Source organism: Phaseolus vulgaris, chromosome 3 (genome assembly GCF_051622355.1).
Source record: "Phaseolus vulgaris cultivar YP4 chromosome 3, ASM5162235v1, whole genome shotgun sequence".
Lineage (NCBI taxonomy): Eukaryota > Viridiplantae > Streptophyta > Magnoliopsida > Fabales > Fabaceae > Phaseolus > Phaseolus vulgaris.
This window is the reverse complement of record NC_143500.1, coordinates 4745180-4764446: the sequence shown is the minus strand read 5'-3', so window position 1 is coordinate 4764446 and position 19267 is coordinate 4745180. Positions and strand designations below refer to the sequence as shown.

The 19267-nt window shown below is 28.8% G+C and overlaps 1 non-coding gene across 1 annotated transcript; it reads right to left on the bottom strand.

Moving 5' to 3' along the window:
• Window positions 1-2570: 2570 nt before the first annotated feature.
• On the bottom strand, window positions 2571-2644 carry TRNAN-GUU (transfer RNA asparagine (anticodon GUU)). The gene has a single exon. It is a non-coding gene; the product is annotated as a tRNA-Asn (tRNA).
• Window positions 2645-19267: the final 16623 nt, after the last annotated feature.

Below are 19267 nucleotides of genomic sequence, written 5' to 3'. Positions count from 1 at the left end.
AACCCTAAACCCTGTTTCACACCGTTTTGTTCTGGAGTTGAGGTCGAACAATTTATATACACATTTTTATCTTAATTTATTGATACATCTCTTAAAATCAAAATTGTAATGAAATTTTGATTTTGGATGTAGTGATGTAATCTCAACGGACTCGAGATAAAACAACACACAATTTTTTTTATCAATAAAAAACGAATAAATAATAGAGATATTTCAAAAATACCTAAACCCTTATGCAAACCAGTCATCGTGTGACTCTATACATAAAACATATCAAAGACAAATTCTAAATCATACGGACAATTATGACGAATTCAAATTAACTACATATATCTATCAACAAACCCTGCAACTCAGCCTTGCTCTACCATCTAAAGCTTTAAATATTTTTTTATAGATTTGATGTATAGATTTGATATAATAATGAATTCAAAATTATGCTAAAATTGTATTTAAATTTTGGTGAGGATGTTAATTTGATAATGAAATATTGCTTGCATCATGAAAATTGAGGTTTGAGCTTGACAAATGGTTGGCCAATGATTAGACCAGACAAGGGAAGTGAACACATAGTACAATCATTCATTTGCACTTCATTTTTATGCTAATTATCTGAATATTTATATTAATTTATTTATGTCCTATAAAGTATATAGCATTAATCAATATTTTTCAAACTTTTTTTCCCCAAAAAATCAAGGGAAATCAAGAGTAATAAAATACATAATTTTGTCATCGTAAACAACTCCACATGCAGTGATACTGTTCATCATTAATTATTTTTTAAAGCTAATTATCTAAGTTGTTTTGGCATCCACAATTAGTGGTATTTAAATTTCCCTAAGAATTAGATATTCTTAAGGTTTATCTGAAAAAGATTAGGACGGTTATCAATTCATCGAAATTATCTTCAGAAACGAGTGTTTCAATCTTTTTTGCATTTTAAATCTCTTTCAGATAAGATCTTATTCTCATGCAAGATTCTTGAGATTTTCTTCTGTTCTTTTTCTTTACAAACGAGTATTTCAATCTCATCTAGAACGATCACATTACTATTTCTTATATTCATTAAATGATAATATTCCATTGTTTTTCTAATAAAATATTGATTATTATTTCTCCAAAATACCAACCTATATGCAATTCTTTCCAAATTTTGATTATGTTTTCTGAATACCATTTTGTAATATAATTCATCGAATCTTGTATTCATGTGAAAATTACTTCCTTTGTCTTATAAAAATTTAAAGGACTCAAACATACTAATGAGAATAAATTGCAAAATTCAAAATTCTACTAAAATATTATTTTCTTGGTACTAAAAAAATAAAATAAAAATAAGTTTAATGTTTTTTTTTATCTATAAAGAATGAATAAATATAAATGGATGAACCCGTATAAAAAAATTTAAACCATCACATAGATCTAGCATTCTCTTATATGGAAATACACAAAAAAATAAAAAAAAATCCAAATGCTATAAGCTTAAATGTTTTCAAGTAGAACATCATTGAACAATATATACAAGAATAAAGTATAATAGGGTTCATTTAGTATGTTATTAGAATTTTTTATTAATATGTATAGTCTATTTATGTATCATTTTTGTTAACATATGCATTTTGATCTAGTCCTCTCATATTTTTTTAATAATATTTTTTTTAATAAAAAATGATTGTTATTATTTGAGATGTTCGTCTAACTGAAATGTCAAGTATCAATGATACTAACATAAAAGCTTTTTATAAAGAGAAAAAAACAATAGATATTTTTATTTTTAAGAACTTAATATATAGGTTTTTTTTGTGATGATCTTGTGGCATGCCCACGTGGCAACGAAAAGTATATGAATAAATAATTAGATTAATGTTTATCATATGAAATAGGTCAATTGTCGGTTTGCACTTTTAGGGCTGCTGTATAGAATAATATAAACGTCAAAGTCCACCAAATCTCATAAAATTATGGTTGCATCAAATATATGTGTACTACTTTTAGATCCTATGGCCTTTTACACACCACAAATATATTAAATTAATCATAATAAATAAATAAATAAATATTATCTTTTGTTTTTATTTTCTTTGTTTGGGTTGTTTTCAATAATAATCCCTCAAACAATCGTGTTTGTCTTTTGTGGGTCTAATCACTTTCAAAACCGAACTTAGACTGCTCCAAAGTATGGTTAATTCACCAAACCAATCATACCCTAAACACTTTTAACTAATGCCATGCACAGAACTTAAGCACAACCACTACCCTTTTCTCTCCATAATCATATTCTTTCCCACAACCCTTTATAATGGAATTTTCATCAACGTTTTTTTTTTTTCATTATTTATTCCTATAGGTGAAAGTATATAGATAAGGCAGTGAAATAAATAGTTTAAGTGGAATGGTGATGATTCTCAACAATAAAAACATACATTTCACATTTTAATAAATTAATATTTTTTATTTTTTGTTAGTGGAAATCAAGCTTTAACTCACGTCACATGCTTTAAAAATATTTATTTTCAAGTTTTTTTATCGATAAAAAAATTGTTAACAATATTAAAAAAAATATAAAACGCTAGAAGGAGGGGTTGAACCTCCGACCTTGTGGTTAACAGCCACACGCTCTAACCAACTGAGCTATTCCAGCTTTTTATTTTCTGTTCAAGTATATAAATAATTGAAATTTAATATTTTATATGTAAATTATGCTAATTCCATTTTTTTGAGTATTGCTATATGTAAATTAGTTTAATCTTTCGGTATCTGATAGCAACTTGTTTATAGAATATCATAACTATACTAATTATATATATTAGGTATTTTGATATTGTAAATGTAAAATTTTAATAATTTAAATTTTTATGGTATATGGCTGAGAAGACTGGCTAGTATATTTAGATCGAGATTATCTTAACAATCCAAAATGATAAATGGTTTAATAATAATTAAAATTAATTCATAAATTATAATCAATTCGTATTGTTACACTAAAATAAATTAATATAAAAAGGCGTAATAATTTAGGTTAAACATGAATAGTATTCGAAACTACCTCAATAAATAAGTAAATGTTACCCGGAAAAAGTATGTTTTTATCTTATTTACTATTTCAGCTATTGAATATTTACTCAAGTGCCGAAAAATCTTTTGTAAACATTTTTCATTCCGACCAAAAGCTAGAGAGTGTCTGAAATTTTAGAAATGATTTGCATACAAATTTTATAGATCAACAAATAGAGAAAAAAACACTTTCTCGATCCATAAACAAACAAAATTCTTTTTTTTTATATACGAATAAGAAATGAGGTATATATTTTCTCTACTAAATCAATATACTTTTAGAATAAAAGTTATTCGTAATTATAACTCCATGTCTTAACTAGGGATGAAAAATTCTTAAATTTTGATTAAAAATTGAAGTCTCCTAAAATCTAATTTTAGCAACTTAATCCTTAACGTATTGCAATTTTACCATTTCAAACTTTTAAGTGTGTCATTACTTAATTTAAGGCCAACATATTTAAGCTAATTAATGAAGAAACTAAATCCTTGAATCATGATATTTGATATTCAATTCACAACAACTAAAAACTAAAAACTAAAAGACTAAAATTATACATTTGAGATGTTTGCATAACCCAATAGAATCAAAACATAGAAAATGAAAGCGATGAAACTAAAATTGTAATCAACCAATAAAATTTGCATGTACTACTACTTGATGAATAATTAATCTCTTCAATGGCCTGCAATTTATATAAGAATCTGATCCACTTTTTTGAAAGGTGGTTGATGTTGTTAATGTTGTTCCTTGACAGTATGAACGCAAGTCACCTTTTGATGTTAGATAACAGCGCAAAAGTGTGTCTCTCACTTTTAATAATAAAGAATCCCAAAGGTAATCTCAAGGATATTGGGTGCCATTTCATCTCTTTCGCATATGTCAGAACACCCTTATCACAAATCAACCAAACAAATTCCGACAAAAGGGTCTTCAATGGAGGAAGAAGAACAAGAAGAATAAAGGGTGACTAAGTGACTGAGGTGAGAAACCTATTATTTTTCACATTTCTATTATTAAATATCAATTAATTTTAAAAATAAAAAATAATTAACTATTATATTAATTAAATTAGATATTATTTTAAAAATTATAAATTAGCTTCTGTACCGATCGGATCCGTACGACACTTGAAATCCCAGCACTCGGTCAAGGTCGATCGACACGATCATAACCATTATGTCCAAACAGGATTAACAAGACTAATCAGTGGTCAAACATTAGGTAATACACTTCTAATTGTGATTCAAATCCCTAATCTGGTCCAATAACAAGGGGTCCATGACGATCGTATAAATAGGCACAAATTCCAATAATCAGTACGTCATCACCCAATACTAATAACACAGAATACCGAAATCTCACTTGAGTCTTAGAGTGTCTTCTACAGGTACAATCTGAGCTTGGAGTTTACATAGAAGAGGAGTGGAGCGATGAAAGGAAAACACGAAGACCATTTCAAGAAAAGAGAGGAAAAGGTAGACTGACCGACTAAGAAAAAAGGTAACCGTTTTCTTGATTCCAACCCCGTTCGAAAACCGTTTCTATTATTGATAAATAATTTTTGAATTGATATCTAATTAATTATAAAAATTTTAGCTACCAATTTTAGAATCTAATTTAAAAACGTTGTTAATTAATTAAATATTAAGTTAAAAATTATTTTTCAATAATATAAACTAATTTAAATATTAATAATTTTTAATTTTTTGAAATTATATATAATTAAATCAATATAAAAATTAATTATTATTTTTTATTTACTAATTTTCTACTAGTAAATGTTTTAGTTTGATATTATTTTTCTTTGTTCACCCTAAAGCAAAAGCAAAAGTTGCCATTTATCTTTATCATTGGACTTTTCTCCATATTAAAAAAAAGTTGTATGATTATCTCACATACCTAATTTTATTTACTTATAGAAGTAATTAATTTGATCGAAGTGCCTCACTTGTTCCCACTTCCCCTTCTGGCTTACCTAAGGCTGCTTTCAAGTTGGTGATGACTTAGATTTAAAACTTGAGATTATGTTGCTGCGTCACCCAAGAAAAAACTAAAACCAAAGGTGCCACGACAACAAATTAGAAAACAACAAAATGCCACACGTTTGTTTGCAAAAAGGTGGTTCCACGCATACACGTTTTGTGGTGAAATCATCATGGTTCGTGGAGTCTTTAATTACATGCTTTTAACATAATCTCATAAGCACATATTCTCGCAATTGAGATAACGATGTCACACACGTATGAATATATTAACGTTTTTATTGCTAACGTGCTTCATTTAGTGTGTTTAATAATGATTACTTGATTATCTCACTACGATGATCGCATCATCCATTGCTTTTTCTTTCTAATGGGATTTCCTTTTTGGTTTCATTGGCTTAAAGAAGATAGAAGGATCTGTTTCTCTATATCCCCTTCAACCACTTGGAACTTTGTCATCAATTTCTAACACTGCACTCCTTTTACTGTTTGCACTTGTGTCATCAATCTGTAATCTGCATTAGTAAAATTGCATCACAGGCACTGATGCAGAAATGTGTAACACTATGTGCACACACCATTTCTTTACACGTCACCACTCTCTTTGATTTGTTTCCTGTTCAAGTGTGATTGTATGATTTGTATAGTTGTTTCCTATTGAAGTAAAATTGAGAAAGAAATTGGTAAACTTGAGAACCTATTCACTCTCAAGTATTTCGAATACAGATAATATTTCATATTAATTAGAATATATGCCATCAAAATAAGTTGGTAAGAGATAAGTTATGACAAATTGACTTAGTTATATATTTTCTAAACAATAATGGAATATCATTTACAATTCTTTTTAAATATACATGTTATTGAGATAAAAAAAAAATTATGTTTTTTCAAGGTTGTCTTTTCAGTTTTTTGGATTCTTGAGTCATTCTTTAAGTTTTTCAACTTTGGCAGGTGATATTTACAAATATATTTGACGTTCAAGTTGGTTTAAGTTGTAGTTAAGGTTATAAGTTTAGAGTTAGATTTTCAATACCTTTTGACGAGTGTTCGCCTATTTATAGTAATTTTTTTGAGTCTTTGAATGTACGGATGATTAAGTTAGGCCCAATGCAAATATCTTTTAACCGTGATTTATTGATATTTATTGTGCGATATTAATTAATGATATTGTTAAGTCCTTTGTACTGTTTGAGAGCGTTCATATGATATGTTGACATGCCAGAGAGTCTGAGAGTGTGTTGATTGAATAGTCTTCTTTTAAAGGTAACCATGTTTTCCTAGTATGATGTCTCGGGTTGGTCACAAGTCTGTAAGTGGGACTGTGGTTAAGTCTAGGTCATGCACCTCCCGAGTCACCAAGTGTGGTTGAGGAGTTAGGTGATGATAGTTAGGAACCCAATTATGGGTGGGTGGATAGTCGAGTTCGGGATTTTGTTGACTTGTTTTTTTAGGCATAATGGGTAGTTTAAATCACGACGACAATAAGAACTACTTAAAGGAGCTAAGCATGCATCAAAAAGCAAAGGTTAGGGTAACAATGTCATTGAGGTTATGGTGCTGATAACGATCAAGCCAAAATCAGAGAATATTCATCCTCCCACCAATCCAAAGAAAAAGTTGAAGGAGAAAGAGCATGGCAGGTCGTCCAAGCGACACTCAGATCGCTTGTCATCGGGTAGGTCCCCTAAATCGTGCAATAGGGGTCCCGGAAGGTCAAGTTCATTTGGCTTGGACTTCCTCGATCATTACCTACACATGGTTGAGGATGTCGTAGTTAGCCTGAACTCGTATGAGTAAGAAACTTTCGTCTCGACCCAACCAAGCGAACTATGTGACACCTTTATGGAACTATGCTCTCAGACATTGGTCATTGACAAACACATGGTCTTAGATCTGTTGAGAAAAAAAATAAAAGCTTGTCTGAGGTAGAAAAATTGTGGGCTCAGTTGAACGAGTCAACAACTTCTCTCCAATCGGCCCTAGATGTCAACAATTCTATTTCAAGCAAGAATAAAGAATTGGAGGCCGAGTTGGCAATGGCGAGAGTCAACTTGAATAGTTGCGGGAACAATGTATCGAGACTTTAGATTTTGACGGAGAACATTTTTATTTTTCTCGGTCGTTCTTGGTATTGGTTAACTTTAGTGAATTCGTCCTTGATAAGAAAATTTTGCATTTTACGTTTTTGTTATCGGTAGGGATCCACATGAGTGAATCCTTTCTTAACTAAGAATGTTTATATTTTACTCGATGATTTTCGGTAGGGATTCACTTTGGTGAATTCTTCCTTGATCGAAAATATTCTATATTTTACATTTTCGTTCTCAGCAGGGATACACAAGGGTGAATTCTTCATTGACCAAAAACGTTTTTATTCTATTAGGTCATTCTCGATAAGGATTCAGTTTGGTAAATTCTTCCTTGACCGAGAACATTTTGTATTTTACGTTGTCATCTTGGGAATGATCCACTTGGATGGATTCTTCCTTGACCAAGAACGTTTTTATTTTACTTGGTCATTCTCAACAAGGATTCACTCTGGTAAATTCTTTATTTACTAAGAACATTATGTATTTTACATTATACTGAGTTTATAGAAGGGATGATTTTATTGCTAAAGGTGCCTCGTTAAAACCTCCCTGACCAAAACACTCGTTGGGAAAAATACCAGCAGTATGAAAGAGTACACATGTTTGCATTTTATAAGCTAAAATAGAACTTTAAATGGTTGACATTCAATGTTCTCGGTATATCTCGAGCATCCAGATGCTAGATTTAGGCTCTATTTTATAGCTTTTTCTTTCTTTGGAACAAACTTTCCCAATTTGATGCGAACTTACCGTATGTCAATTGCTTACGTGCTTCTCCCCTCATTCTCCATACTAAGTCCCATTCTTGAAATGATCTCAACTTAGTCTTCATGGTCTTCATGTTGTACCTCCCGGTTCCCCTCAATTTGCAGGGTTCATCCCTTACCTTGGCATTATCGTGCAATTCTTGCAACAAGTCCAACTCAGTTGGTATTAAGGTTCAAGCTCTCGAGGTTCCAGTGAATTGTCTGCTTGCCAACTTCCATAGGCAACATAACATTTGTGTCATAGATCAAATTGTAAGGTGTCTCACCTATTGTCGAGTGGGGTGTGCATCAATATGCTCACAAAGCCTCAAGGAGTTCCTCCGTCCACCTATCTTTAGTCGAGCCTAGCCTCTTCTTGAGCTCGATAAGATTGACTTTGTTGGAGGCCTTAGACTGAATGTTCATTTGTGGGTGCCTCGATGAAACTCATTTTGTGCTTGATGTTGAGGCTGTCATAAAATTCTCCAAGTTTGTGGTTAGTGAATTTTTTCCCTTTATTGTTGATGATAGTGTAGGGGATCCCAAATTGACAAATGATGTTTTTCCATACAAATTGTAGGACTGCTTGTTGATTATCTTGGTGAGGGGTTTGACATCTATCCATTTGGTGAAGTAGACAACTACTACTAACAAAAATCTCCTCTGCCCCGTAGTAGGCGGGAAGAGACCTATTATGTCCATTTTTGTTAACGTAAACGACTAGTGTGAACTGATAGCATAGAGGTTGTGTGATGAGAGGTGTATTAAGGGACCATTTTTTGACAAATTTTACACCTTTTATTATATTTGGCGTAGTCGGATCTTAAAGTAGGCTAGTAATATCCAACCTTTAATACTTGTGCCTCCATTGTCCTACTTCTTGAGTGTAACCCACAAATTTCATTGTGTAACTCGTGATGATCTACTCAACTTCGGGTTCCACCACACACTTAAGTAGAGGTGTAGAATATTCTCTTTTAGAACGATTTTTCCTAATTATAACGATTCAAGATGCCTTCTTTTCTGATGTTGGGTCTTGTGTACCTATCCCAACATCTTAGTCTTCCACGACTTTCTTCATCTGCAAGACCCAATTTGCTTTTTTTCGGCTCGCGTTTATGCATTCCCATGTTCCAAAATTGTGGGTCTTGTTAGCATTTGTTGTAGAACTGTGTCATGTCGACCTTTTCTTTCATTACTTGCTAATTTGGACAACACATTTGTTCGATAGTTATCTTCTCGACACATGTGTTGCAAACTAGATTTTTTAAAGCTTACCATAAGTTTCGCTACTCAATGATAGTACCTAAGTAGTAACAAATCATAAGTTTCGCTACTCGATGATAGTACCTAAAGAGTAACAGATCATTAACCTGATATTCATTGCTAATGTGTTTGATCGTTTACATAAATTGTTTTTTTGATTTAAACTTAGTTATATATTTTGATTTTTGTCAATTTTTTTAGTAGTTGAATAGATTCCTTGTTTTGGATATAAGGTTTCTATAAATTTCTCTTTAGTGTAGTGTGTAGTGTAGGTTTGTACTTGGTACAAATTGGATTTTTTTGTGTTTGGAGACATAATTTTTTTGTGTGTACATAAGTTGGAACATTGTTAAAATATTCCACTTAATTTAATTTATAGATGAAAAAAATCCTATTAAATAACACTATCTCTATCTACATATAATCTCATAATAAAGTTTTTATTAACTCTTTGTAGTTAATTTTGTACCATTGAGTGCCACCATAAGTACTAAATATAATATTAAATATAGTTATTGTTCTCGCCGGCTCGAAGTCGGTCAGAGTATGGATGAGCTCTTCTCGAATTCTTTTTTGGTGGTTGGTCGGCTAGTGGATGAGGTGCTTAAGAATGACCTCCAGGTTTCAGCAAACCGATCTTCTGGGGATGAGGGGGGCTCCACATGCGATTACACTCCAACGCTCAAGTCAGTGAGAGCACAAAATATAATGTGTATGGTAAAATATACTGCAAAGATGCAAGTTGGAAACTCCTTGTAGGCGGTTGCCTATTTATAAGCATACATGAGCTTGGATTTCTGACATTGGTCTTTCCCGACATTAATGTGTCATTTCATAGTAACTTTCTATAAAATCTGGATATAAAGTATATAAATCGGAATAGTTAAACAATGTAATCAGGAATACTGGAGATAATATTTATTACGTTATCGGGGATATGACATTTATATTCATTACGCTATTGGGAATATGATATTTATATTTATTACGCTATCGGGAATATGTGTGTAGGAAAAACGATATACTTTCCTTTAGTGGAATTTGTCCCTTGCTGACGTTGCGCAATACTGAACCAAGACCAAAACAGGTTGTGTTTTTGGGTCTGTTAGCTCTCATGCTATCACCTTCCCCTGATGAGCCCTTAGTGAACTCGGCCAAATACCTACCCGATTCGGGACCGTACAAGTATAATAAGTACTTCACACAATACTTTTTCATCGGAGGCCGATATATCTCCAAGTACACTTATCATTATCTATTCCTATTTTCTTATAATCTAAATTTTCATTTATACTCAATATTTTACAATATTGTGCTCTTTTTTGAGACGCTCGGTTCTCCATCACCATAACTTGAAATTCAAAGTACACTACATTTTTTACTTTACAGAAAACACAATATTACATTTTTTTTCCTAATTATTATTTATACAACATAAATTTAAAAACTGGCAGAAAGAAAAAAAAAGGGGGCCACACTTTCTTCTTATAGAGTGTCAATGATATTTATGGTATAGAACTTTCTTATGCGTCAACAACACGCATTTGTTGGATTCAATTGTTTCTGTTTTTCTTCCAACTTTGTGCTTTTTTCTCCCCATTCACACGACGCAACAAAGCTCCAAAAAAGAGGCACTACATTAATTAATTAATGCACCAATTGTTATTATTTATTATTATTATTTTTAAAAAAAAACCTCATACGATAATCTGGTGCTATGATGTGCTTATTATATGTTTGACGGTTGCTTGATTCCTTACCGACGTGGAAAATAGCCCATCTTTTGTGGTCAAAGCACGTGATGGTATAAACTGTACAACTCACTAACCAGTTTGATGGTTATCTTATACCATTAAATATTGGCATGTGTGATTAATTAAACCATTGTTGATGTTGATTAATTAAGTGATTCCGATAATCATATGACATAATCATGTGGGCAAGTGTAGGTCTACACTCTACCAACGTAAACTACTTTTCATGCTCATACATAACTTTAAGATTCTCAAAATACTATAATTGATTTGGATCATCATCATTTATCAGTATTTTGCTGCTAACTTTCATGGCCCCAAGAACTATAGTTCAACTTTGAAGGAGGTTTCAATATCTTTCAGATCACACCAAATCTTTTACTATACCTCACTAATTAAAACCCTAGGAGCTTCTAGTAGTGTTTCAAAAACAATTCATTTCACTTCATGAGTGTTTTTTTAATGAATAGTGATATGTTGACAATCTTACCCAAAATTAAAAAATGTAAAGAGAAATAATTTTTTATTAAAATAAAATTGTGAAATTATACTTTATTCAATTGTAAACTGGTATCTTTATATTGTGACAATGTTAAAGTAATTTTTTTTCTTTAATTATTGAAATGGGTATGCTGTCTTTTGACCAAGGGTTTAATTAAAGATTACTTATTTTATTTGCAAATTATACCACTTATAAAATAAAATAAAACATAGTTTATAAAAATACATAATGTTATCAGTTATGCATGAAATATTCTTTTTAGTTTATATATAATGAATAATAATTTTTACACGAGTATATATTAAATATGTTAACATACTTACCCTTACATATTGAAGTAATGCAAATAATAAGTATGCATTGAACATTAACAATAGAAAAGATGATATTACGTACATTCGAATTTTAATTTGTATATAGTTACAAGATAATTAGTCTAAATGACACATATACTTTTTTGCTCTATAATAAAATTGTAGGTTGAAGCTTTTGTGTATTTTATGTTGAAAAAAGTTAGTCCTATCATGTTATGTACATTTCTAACTCAAATAAAATTAATTTTTGGCAATGTTTTTGGCCAAAAAAAAGAAGAAATATCTTTACGTATTAATTATGATTTTTTTTCAAATTAGTATCGCAAATATAAATAAATTTGGCCAAACCATGTCCACAAAACTTCACATGGTGGAGTTAAGTTCTAATACTGTACCATTGGGACAACACCTTTCTCTTTAACGCCTCAATAATTGAAACAAATTATGACATATTTTAATCATTAAGTCCAATTTATTCCAAAGATTATGTTTCTTACTCAATGAAGCACATTTAAATTTTATAAATTAAAAGCTTGATTCCTCTTAATTTTTATATTTATAATTTTGCTCTTCTATTTTCTTAAGATTAAGTTTTTATAAATTTTAAAAAAATTACGTGTGTTAAAAATCCTTAATTTTACGTGTGTATTCTCTTATTCTGATTCAATTCAATCTCAAAACTAAAATATTTATTTAAGATATCATCATAAAGAGGAAACCAATTAACTAAATACAAAACATAAAATCAGTAAATATTAAATCCAAATTGTAAATTCTCTATAAAAGGGAAGCTAAAATAACCAAAGAAGGGTCTAAATTACAAAATAGAAATTAAAAGAGAGCAACATTATAGTTTAAAATTGTATTATTAGTGTCAATAAAAGTTTCATTATTCAGTTTGATATATAAGAAGAAGATTTATATCTTCTGCAGATACAGTTTGAATTGATTGCTGATATAAAAATATGGTTGAAGAATTAGAGTTGTTCTAAGCATGGTTTTCAAGTGTATAAGATCTGATACAACTGTAGTAAACTCCTTGAATCAAATTCATGAATAAGATATTTGATATGAAATAAGAAAAAAATGGTGTTGGCAGTGAGAAGGTTCCCTTAAATAAAAATAGGGAGAAGGTTGAACATGTAGGAAGATTCTGTTTCCATTCCATTCCTGTTAGGGTAAGCCAATGAGAAGAAAGGTTACAGCTGGTGCAGTGCATTGTTTTTAAAAAGCAACCAATGAGAAGAGACAGAGAGCCACTTGGTGATGAAAGCATATGATTGGCTTAGGATGGCAAGTAGGAAGCAAGTGGTATAGTTTTAGCCTTTGAAGTGCCTCTTTTCTCTCTCTGTCAAAAACCCTAAGTTGCTTTTGTTGACTAAGTAAGGTGTGAGCACCATGCCATTTTGCTCATTTTAGTATTCCACTGAGCCCCACTGCACCTGTGTGCCACATAGCCATTTCAACATTGTTTGAGAGGGGTGTGTCAGATAAAGCCTTTTTTCTGCAGACTGATAGTGAGAAGATAAGAAAGAGGGTGTGTGTGTTTCATTTTTTTCTACACTCATAATAAGAAAGTGAAGAATAAAAAAAGGAGTGGGAGAAACTGGACTAGAAGTGGTTCTTTGGAACTGAAATTTGCTCATAGATATTTTGTTTCCAGAAGCAGTTGCTATTCTTTTTCAAAATTATTCTGAAAAAAGAATATGAAAAGTAGGGTTTATTTCTTTGAATTATGTCAAACCACACACACAGCTTTTGGCTGTTGATTTTTGAACTTTCCGTGGTTTTGGACTTTAGATCCACAGATTGGATATCTAATGGGGTCTCACTGTGTTTGACTTTATCAAAGCCATTTTTGCTCAAATTAAGCTCAGTAGTTAACACTCATAATGTATTCTATTTATGTTAGATATCTTGATGAAATTACAAAATCAAAATTTAAGGATTGAAAAACAGAAACTGGGTTACATAGAAAAAGAAGTTGTATTTTGGTATTATATGAAAAAAAGAAAAAAGAAAGAAATTCTCACCACATTACAAATTTTTTTTATTAAATCTAGAGATAAAAATTAATTAATTACTATATTCATTAAATTATATACTATTTTAAAAACTAAAAAAATATTTATATTTAAAATGATTTTTATTATTATTAATAATTTTAAATTTTTATTTAAATTAGTTATCTAAGTTTTAGTTATTAATATTTTAGGTTATAAATTAGTCTCTAAAAAGATTAATAGAGACTAATTTAAAACATAAAATAGTAAGTAGTTAAAACATTGATAGTTAATTGTTAGATATCAATTTAGAAATCATTTTATAAATTTATATTAATAATATAAATTAATTTGATATCCATAATTTTTAATTTAGTTAAATTATTTTAATTTTTGAAATTAATTTATATTTGAGGATTTTTTTTAATATTAAAGATTCTAATCAACTTCTTTCATAATATATAAGTATGTATAAGTGCAAACTTTATTTTATAAGTTAATTTTATAAATTTTAATTTAACTTAAAAATTATTTTTTTATATTAAATTTTAGTGATTTTATCGTACTCATCTCATATAGTACAATTAATAAATTTTGATGTGAGAAAATATATGGAATTAGGCTTTAAATGGACATTGTGGTGGTTATCTGATCTACTCCATCCATTATTGAATGTGTTATTCAGTTATTGTTATTATTTGTTCGTGCAAGTTGATTATTCTAGTCCCACATCGGAGAGCGGGACCATGCTTAATGAGACGCTATAGTATTTAAGATATGGTACCAGTTGGTGACAAAGAAAGGAAAAAAAATGCACCAAACAGAAGTAGTAATAATTTTGTGAGAACCAAAGACCTGAAGTTATGTTGCCGACATGGCACGCATAAACGTGTTGGAAAGTCAAATAGTATTCGGCCAAGTGGAGGGTGTCGTAACTGGACAGCATAATGGTTATGAATCTGTGGCCATTGATGAGAGAGAAAACATAACATCATGGATTCACATTATTAGTAGTTACCTTACCACCTCCTTTCTTTCTTTCTTTGTTTTTATTTTCTCTTTTCTTTGTTTGCTACTGCTTGCAGATAAGCATTGGGTTTCTAAGCACTTCTGCTGTTTCACTCTCAAACCTCCACGTCATCATCTCATCTATTCTTCTTCAACTTCCCATATTATATCTCTTATAAATTTAATGCCCTCTCAACTCCACGTTTTTAACAAGTGAAATAGGTTTTTATTTGCGAATTAAGTTGTTTTTCTCTTCCGAATTTACATCTTATTTATAAAAGTATGTTAATAAATAACTCCGATAAATAATATATATATATATAATAAAAAAATTTCATGCTGTTTTAACAAAAAGTTCTGGAATACTTGAAGGGAAATTATCAATTTGTTTATTTATAGGCTTTTGTAAGATTAACCTACTCTTATCTTTTTCTTTTTGCATGAAGACTATCTAAGTTAAGATTTAAGATCATGGGCTTCTTTCCTAAGTTACTTAGTTTGTTGTTTATGTGTTTTAAATTTGGGTAACTAGCAATTTTTTATTATTATTAACATAAAATAAATAAATAAAAATAGAATACTAGGGATATATATATATATTTCTTTTTATGTTATTGTCCAACAGTGTACATTTGTGTGCACAACACTGTACATAAAGGAAAAAAAAAAGTATCAAAATACCCAATATCATCTTTTAAGAGTCTTGCAACTTTAAACACACCTATTCATATTCTATAGATACAATTTAAAAAATTCAAACTCTATTCACTCTATACAAGTATGTAATATTAAGAAAAAGTGAAGGTTAGGGAATTAAGATTTAGGGTTTGGGATTTGTATATATAACTTTAATGATATATAAAAGGCAACGATAAATAAATGTGGTTCAATATTTAAAGTTTAAAATATATTGATTGAAATGAGATTAAAAATACTTACATTATTGTGGTCTAAAATATCATGTCTGCTGTCCATAATCGAATAAGTAACAATTTTTTTATATTTTTCTCCCAACATTCAAAAACTGTTGTTTATTCCTATTTTAGGAAACGACTTTTTACATGTTGTTATATAAGTGTGACTTAAAGTAAATAATGATATAGTGAGATTATGATTTTGGCAGTCATTCTCATCTTAATGTTTTTGGTGAAATGATTATCGTAGTTGTCAGTGTCTTTGCATACTAAGATATCTATATAAAACATCAAACATAAAAAATATAGGAGATAAAAGCTATTTTTATCATTAGGATTCTTTTATCTTGCATTGAATACTTCATTATTATTTCGAAAGACTATATATTTTTAGATTACTTATTATTATTAAATGATCTATCTCAAGAAAAATATATGATATTGTGCAAGGAACCATTAACCTGTGTTTGTTGTTTGGAAAAAAAGTTTTACATAAATTTTAAGAGCTTACCAAATATTTTCGGTAAAATATAGAGATGTAAAACAAATTATAGAAAAGAAGAAATATAAGTTGTAAATTCCTTAAAAATAAATTATATTTACATAATGAGATCCATTTGTAATTTTTTTAATTTCTCAATTATATTTATATTATTTTAAAAACCCATAAATATAAACATGTATGAATTAGTAAAAAAAACATTAGTTAACCATTTTCATTTATCATCATTAACTTGAAAAATTAGCTGTTTTTTTATGGATTAAACTCGATTTAATCTCATCTATTGTAATAATCTAGAAAAGTGTAAAGTTAAAAAGTTAATAAACCTATGTTGGGAGTTAATATATCCATCCACGTACTCAATTATGATAAAGAAGATTGAATAAAATCCTTGATATTTATTTTGGAATTTGTGTTTGGTTTTAGTGGTTGAAGACCTTTTGGTGGGCTTGGAATTCGAGGTCAACCAAGTCAACACCTTTGTCCCATTCACGCAGATAACAATTATTAACGCACTTAAATACGTGTTCCATTTTGAATCATTAAGCCATCACAATTAACAACATCTTTTTATTCATTCTACACAAATACTTTATATTTATTTTATTTATCTATAACTTTCAAATATAATTATCACTCAAAATATCCATTAATTATTCTTATCTTATACATAATTAAAAATATTCTTATACATAATTTTATGTTAATAAAAACTAACATGAAAAACTTAAATTCACTTTTCAATTAATTTCACAATTCATTTTTACATCTTGTCTCAACAGTGGAGAAAAAAAGTTCTTCACTTTTTTATCTGAATGTCGGAAACACATCTAACTTTTTAAATTTAAATAATGCAATTTAAAAAATTAATTTTAAAATAATGATTTGAAAAGTTTAAAAAATATACATGTGGTTTATTTTGAGGGGAGAAATTACATAACTATATTTGGAAAGAAAAAGCTCGCAGCACGTATTTTATTAAATGAAAAACTATTTTTATTTATTAAAAGATAAAAAAAATTAACTAAAAAATTCAATATACCCTTGATATAAATTATTAAAATTTAAACAAACAAGTGTATTTTTTTTCTATTACAATTATATTTTATTTGTATTTTTTTTATCTCATGTTTTGTTTAATAATCTAAATAGAACATAAAATATTAAACAACCACCACTAGTCAGCACATTTGATGCCATTTGTTGTCATAAACAAAACCAGAGATCTGCAAGTGCTCTTTATAATTAAGGGAATAATGAACATTGAGAGGTTCCTTCCATAGGTTTTTTTTTTTTGCTTCCATTTTATTATATAAAACTAAGATTTACATATAATTTTGTCAACAAAAATACAAAAATTCAGCACATGGTAGCCCATTTTGTTTATCTCAAATTATTAAAAATAAAAATATTTAAAATTTTATAAAGTCCTTTTCCCTATGTCCCAAAGAACTTTAGTTTCATTAAATCAAACTCCACTCTTGATTAAAAATAAAATAAAAAGTCACACAGAATTTGAAATGGTTAATGGGAAAGATAAAATTATTTTAGAAATGTTATGTTTCTCTCTAATACAATATTTGGCGGTTTGGAAGTGTGTTCCAATAGTCCTTATTATTTGTTTGCTTATTAAGATAGGGACAGTGGGTGTTCATGACGTCACCTATGACATAACAACCAATTATTTTATTTTATTTTTTTATTATTTTTAAATCTGTATTAATAATTATGTCATTTCAGTAAAAGGAAAATGAAGCAATTGTTTGCAATAATTCCCTTATTTAGCACTCTTCTTTTTGTCAATGTGTAATAAATTGACATGACAATTGCAATGCAAAGACAGAATGAGATCAATGCCCCGGATTGTTACAAGAAAGAAGGGAAAGATAAATTTACAAAAATAAAAGAGAAAGTAAAAAAAAAAAAATTAAAATTTTTCTATTTTATTTTAATTTTTCTTCTTTAAATAAAATAAATACATTATTATTCATATATTTCCTATTTATTTTTCTCATTATAAATTATAATGGTATTTGTTCTAACTTCAAGTTTAAGAGATAATATCATTAAGATCAATCATCGCAATTAATTTTGTTTTGGAAATTGGTGTCTCGTCACAGTTTTATCTTTAAAAGACGTATTAATAGGTTGGAGAAATATAAAATATATAAACTGTCATATTGATCTTAACTTCTGATCAATTTGAAACTGTCATCGATCTTAACTCTTAATAAATTTGAAACTAAGAGTATTTTTTAAAAAAACAAAGTAATTAACTTTCAAAACAATATTTTTTTATTTTTCTTCAATTTGAATTTTAGTGTTTTCTCTCCTTTCTTACTTTCTTTCCATCATATTAAACAAATAAGGAGGATCATATATATATATATATATAAACTTGTATATTATACTCTATATAAAGTAATTTATATTTGTCAATTGTATATTTATTTATTGTTCTTTAAAAAACTGTTTATTGAATATTTTTATCATAACTAAACTTATCTAAATTAGCATGGCTTTAAAATGAAGAATTACTATATACTCATTGTTAGTTAAAGTATTTTTTGAATCCATAAAATTTATTTTGTGATTATTTGATGACTTGGGTATTTTATGCCATTACCTAAACGTATTACTACACAGAAACACAAACAAAATACTTATTTATAGAAGTTTTTTTTGTCTTTTAGATAAAGAGAATAACAATGTTTTTTATTATGAGCAAATATATATCTTGTATATATGTAAATATTTATACAAATAAATAGAGTTTGACATTTATCCTATTAATGTATGCATCATCTAAGTTTTTCATATACACAACTCTAACTAACTAAAGAGATATTAAAATTTCTCATCATTGACATATTTTATTATGTTCATCATCTCAAATGTTGTGATGCATACTCATTGTGTTCTTGATTGATTTCTTAATTGAATGGCAATGTGGAGATACCCAGTCACCTCATGATTACTTTCAATTTGGACCTTACATTCATAATTGCTTTTAATTTGGATCTTACATTACCTTATTATAGCCACACTTATTTATTTCTTTCTGTTGTATTTTTCTTCTCTTCCTCTGCCCTATTACAATAACTTAAATGCTTCCAAAGTAG